We start from the raw sequence: 6,000 nt of genomic DNA on the forward strand, positions 1-6,000 counted from the left end.
CTGTGACTTAAAGTGTTTTAAATCAACTATCTTAGTTCTAGAATTAGTGCATTGAAATCTAATGAATTTTCAGGGGAAAAAAAAGGAGAGAGACAAGAATCAATTTCTCAATAGTTACATGTTTCTGCTTGCATCTCTGAGCACTAAACACACAATGTGGAGATGAATCACTTAGAGAAGACTATGTTAAGTACAGTGCTGAAATTTCAGTTTTTATGCAGATAACCTTAAAACTCTCCATCACTCTAAAGGCAGCAGACACATCTTTATAGATTTTGATGGCATTAAAAAGATTTTTAGATTCCAGATTCCTTCCTTCTGAGATTTAAGCAGAAAGCTATGTGACATATTTGCTGATAATATTCCAATAAAATAAGTTCTTACTTCCCAAACTGTTCATTAATTTGTTTATGAATTCAGCTAGCAATGTAATGTGTTTAATACCATGTAATTTTGTGCCATGACTACTTATTCTAATAATTTGGTTCCTTTATACACATATATATGTATAAATATATTTATACACACACACACTTTAACTGAAGAGGAATTTTCCTCCTTCCCTTAGTGTCATGAATTTAAGGTCAACTGCAACCTTGTAGGCGTTTTTTTGGTAGCACCCTGAACTGGGAAACCTGGAAGGAGCAAGGTACTGCCCAGGGTAGTCAGGCAAGAAAACACGAGCAGCTAAAGACTGACAACCATCCCTCCTTTCTCCTGCTTGTGACAGGTTCATGGGGCTGAATGTTGTGTTTCCTGCAGAGGCTGTAATGAGGAGACCTGAAGTTCTGGGTTTTAGGGAAATTGTCTGAAATATAGCCTGTGTAATTAGCAGAGAATTCAGCTTTCTGACAGATTGGGTATCACTGTCCTCCTCAAGTGTACAGGTTTCATTGCTAATCTGCAGATGATGTGCTTTCTTTCCTCCGTATGTCTCTCTACGCTCCTCTGAATACAATTCATCATTTGATCATTCATGTTTCAAAATCTCCTTCAGCTATTTTTGTATTTAACAGGGCACATTTCACATCAGAGAAGTTACTGTGGTCTTCGAAGGCCTGGAAATGTGGGTTGAGCACTTCTGAGGAGAAACAAGCCTGTAAAATCTGCATAAAGATGGAGCTGTGCTAGAGGATGAATAAGGAACTAACATATCAAAGGTCTCAAAGAAGAGAAGAGCTCAGACCCGCGTTCTCCTCGACACCTGCGCGTGACCTGACCCAACATTGCCAGCTCTCACAATATTTGATTTCTTTCATTAGAGACATAGGGGGTCCTGGGTGTGTGTTTTAGCACATTTTCAACTTTCATTTAGAATATGAAGCTTCTAGCTCTTGAATTGCCCAGAAAGGTTGGAAAGCACGATTTCTAAAGGCTTCGACCTCGGAGAAAAAAAGGAAACCAAGTATACTTTAGTGCATGAGGAAGGGGAAGAAGGGATGGAAAGATTTCATAACATTTGAATGCAGGGACTGTGAATACAAATTTAGGATAACTGCTAAAAAAACATTGGTAGGATGATATTTGTTAGGCGTGTCGGCAACACTAAATATCAGCTTTTCCCTGCTTTAACAAGCCATCTGGTATTTCAGACCTGATTCTGGAAGACTTGAGGACCTTTCTCTGCAAGGTGATGCCTGTTGAGCAGTGAAAGCTCAGCTGTCGCAGACCTTGTCTGATCCACACGCTGCAGTGAGGAATCACATAAAGACATCAGCTGGAGCTGGAAAGCAAAACAGTTGCTTAGCATGGGGCTCGTAAGAGTGAATCAACTGGAGTGAAGTGCTGTGCTGACTCTGCTGTATACTTCCAGTTGACATGACCACTGACTTGAGGACATCTTTCCTTTGCTCTATTTAACAGAGATATGCACTGAGACATTAACTGGGGCAGCCAGAAAGCCAATGACAAGACATGGAGTCTTATAAGCATGTCAACAGGTTATGTGCAGCTAAGCAGAGGGGAGACTGAGGTAGAATTAAACTAAAAAACTCCTGTTCAGGCTACTAGTGCTCCCCTACTGAACATTTCAGCGCAAAGGTAATCTCTAGGTGCAAAGCTGGTGCACACAAAAGATGATGTAAAAAGCAAGCCTCCTCAGAACATGAAAATCATCTTCAGAGATGGGAAGCAAAGTTTTTGTGAAAAGGAGCATGATTTCTTGAGCTTGCACATGAAACTTCTCAAAATGGCTGAGAAAATTTTGAGCTGTTGCAGAACTAGAGAGCCACGTGCCCTATACACTAGACTGTCCAACCTCTGTTGGACATTATTCTTTCAACACTAGTGAAACCAAAGGTCAAAGCAGAAAACGCAATGCTAAAACTATTGCGTACAGGCTGCAGGTGCTGAAAACTAGTCCATGATACCAAGAGTGCTGTTCTTGAGGAGAATGTTACCAACATTGTCTTTTTTTTGGGTTGGAACACAAGAGTGTACAGAATAATAATAATAATAAAAAAAAAATAAGAGCCAGGAGAAGGAAATGGCAAACTGAAAACTTTGTGGAACCATGTGGGGCAGGACAGCTCAGTGCAAGCCAGGGAATCTTGTTGATTCAGAAGTCTCAGGATTGTTTCTATCAAAATCCTGCCCTATTATAACAGATATAATTGCATGGATGAGCATCTGGTAAAAATGAAAGGAAAAGGAGTCTCTAACCTCCACTCTCCAAGAGGTTTACAAAGAGTATGGAGAAGAAAGGGTAAAGCAGCGACAACGGTTACAGGTGCTCTGGGGACTCTATCAGAGATCCTGAGGGACTGCATTCACAAACTGGATGATGCCTTCAGCATTTTGTTTCCTCAAAGTGGTTATTTTGAAGACTTCTTTCACACAGTGACAAGATCTTGACCTCTGTGGAGCTGGCTGATAAAGACGTGGATGTAGCCATTGTACTACAGCTCCACTCGTCACCATATATGCTTGAACATTTGCCCAGAAAACAACTCTCTGAGTAAACGGAGATATGAAAAGGCATAAGCAGACTAGCACAAGAGCTGATCAGAATAAAAGGAAAATACTTTTGGAAGGTGTCATCCACAATTTTTAAAACTAAAATTAGAACAGGTTGTTCTGCTGCGAAAGAATTATTAGCTGTGTGGGATGGTGCAATGCTGGGAGTCACGGACATGAATAACATGCATGGGCATTGCACTACGACTTGCTGATCACTGCAGGCCCACTGGGGCAATCCTCCAGCGTCCGTTCTGCAGTCTAATGCGGTGACAGAATCCTAACTGGTGCCTAAATCGGCCTCCTCCTTGCAAAAGAGCATCTCACAGAAATAAAACATCCTCCCAGTCTCTGTGCCAGTCATGTACAAAGGTGTCTTTATTGCGATAAAGCAGAGGAAACAGATACTTACAGCTCTTCCATGAAGTGCAGCTCTCACCCTGTCAACAGTTTGCATGCAAGATCCTCATAGTAATAAATGGCATCTGCTTTTTCCCATCTCAGGATCCACTCTGGCTGGGAATGTAAGGATCTATATGTCCAGGAATAAAGGCAATACAGAAAGTGAAAATAGCATTTGACAGCAAATGAAGTATACCAGTTTTTATGTGAACTCTTTCCAATCATTTCAGGTCTATCACCCCAGATCATGCAAAAGCTATTAGTTCATTTATTCTGTGAATTATTACTACCAGCTGTGCTAACTAATATAAAAAAGACTAATGGATTCCTTGAGGGAAAATTTATATGCAGGGTCAACTCTTGAGAGAAAAAAGAGAGAGAGGGAGAGAGAGAGGCAGGCAATTATCACTACTTTTATTTAATGATGCCTTCTTTGAATATATGTCATTTCTTGGAATAAAAGACTACAAATTTGAGCATTCACTTGAAATAGAATTATTGATTCATCCAGCTTCAAATCTACTGTCTCATAATTACAGACGATGAAAGGCTCCTCTCTCTCTCCTAACAGTGTCAAGCTGTTAATGCCAATCAAAAATGCTGAAGAGCATTATCAAAACTGAACAATGCAAGATGAATGTTGAGGCTCACTGTTCAGTCCAATCCTATGAGATGCTGAATGTCATCAGGACACGTGGCAAAATGTCACTGTTATTTTCTTGTAATCTGCAATAGAAAATAGCATAATTGTTGTATTGCAAGTAAGATTAATGTATATTTTGTGTGTAATTACAGCACAGACTATGTATCTTGAGCTATCATTAGAATTAGGGCCAAGAGAAGTTTTCTTGTAAAACACTTTAAATGAGAATGACATATGCTATTTTTTTTTCAACAAAAAATTGTGGAAAAACTGTATTTCATTGAAAATGCCCTGTTTTGCACTGAAGCACAAAATAATAGCTTTTTTAGTTTTCCATTAAAAATACTAAATTTTCTTTTCTTGTCAACTAGAAAATTTTCATGAAGAACTAGGAAAAGCAACACTTCCACCTCTTTCTGAACTTTTATTGACAGCATGCAACAGTCATCATGACCCCTTTCATTAGCTTATTTTTCACTAGCTCTACCCAAAACTAATAACTATGAGTGAAGGCACATACTTGAGCAATGTAAAAGCTTCATGACGTTCAGGTTCGAATTTGCAAGAGCTGTGTTTGTCTTGAAATACCAACAGTAAGAGTTCAGATATTGAAAGCCATGTATTTGGGCATCTGAAGAACTGTCTTGCTTTTCTGAGGCATTAAACCCACAAGCTCTCTCAGAGTCCGGTGGAAGCAGCAGGTATCCGACAGTCTCTTCTGAAGCACTTTCACCTCAAAGAGGCAAGGAGGAGCGCCTAACTGAACCAGGGCACCGAGGCAAGGACTGTTTCCAAAACCAGGATGACAAAGAAACTCCAGCAGGTGCTCAGGGAGAGCCCAGATCCCCAGAGCAAGGGCCAATGCCTAAAGCACAAGGATATTCTTCATCACCACCTCCATACAGCATTTCCCACCCCTCAGTCACTGCCCTAGGACCATGGCTGCGATAAGGACCATGATGCCCATGACCCCCCATGGTTAGGGGGCTTTCCATTTCTGGTCTCTCCACATGTCCTGTTCCTCCTGGATGGCCCAAGAGCCATGCAGATGGGCACAGAAAGCACCTCAAGAGGTAGCCAGTCTTTCCACCCACACAGGGAGGATCAGTGTACCTAACGCCTTGGGAGGGATTCAACAGCCTCCTCCAGCAGCCCACTCTGCTGCTCCAGTCATTAATACAGCACATGACTGCCTGAACAAAATCTCTTCTGCTGGGATTTAAGAACATTAGTTTTACTGAGAGTTAGCCCAAAGGATTTTTTTTCTCTCCATGGACATTGCACGTATTTCCTAACTACAGTCATACTCTCAGGCAGTCTTCTCTTTCAAACTCCCCATGTGGGTCAGAATCCTTCCCTTCTCTTCCTGGCACGGAGGCTACAGCTACGCAGTTGCCTTTCCTCATCTAACAGATCAGACTGGGCTTGTTTACTTGAGTTTTTTCCTTTTGGGTCCTGCAGCAAGCTGTAAACACAGCACCCAAAACTAGCCTTTTATAAATCAATGCACTGCCTACTCTTAGCAACATAAACAACCTAAAGATAGGAGACTTGTTTTCATAACAGTCTATGTGCTTTGCTATCTTACCTAAAAGCTAAAGCAGGTCTCACTTGTACCTAGACGTCCATCTTTTTTTTAAAACATCAGTTCTTGCACTACCTTCAGGAGCTTCTTGTTTCAACACACTTCTGTCCTGCGTCTCATGAATGTGGCCAAACAAGTCCCAAAAGCTCAGTATATTTTCAGAGGTGAGCTTCAACGTGTGGATACGAGGCTCCAGCCCATTCCTCCCAAGGTGGATAGTCTGACAAGCCCACTCTGGAATGAATTCAATATATAACAAAATAACTACCATCTTTCTCAGAATTATTTTCAGCAGTTTCATATTTTTCTTGTGATGAATTACTTGTTTCCCTCCTTCGCCTGTAAAAATCATCCATTATTGACTTTGAAGTAAGCTGCCCAACTCGTTGGGAATGCATTGCATTACTTGGTCCTA

Source organism: Dromaius novaehollandiae, chromosome 5, assembly GCF_036370855.1.
Source record: "Dromaius novaehollandiae isolate bDroNov1 chromosome 5, bDroNov1.hap1, whole genome shotgun sequence".
In the NCBI taxonomy this organism is placed as follows: domain Eukaryota; kingdom Metazoa; phylum Chordata; class Aves; order Casuariiformes; family Dromaiidae; genus Dromaius; species Dromaius novaehollandiae.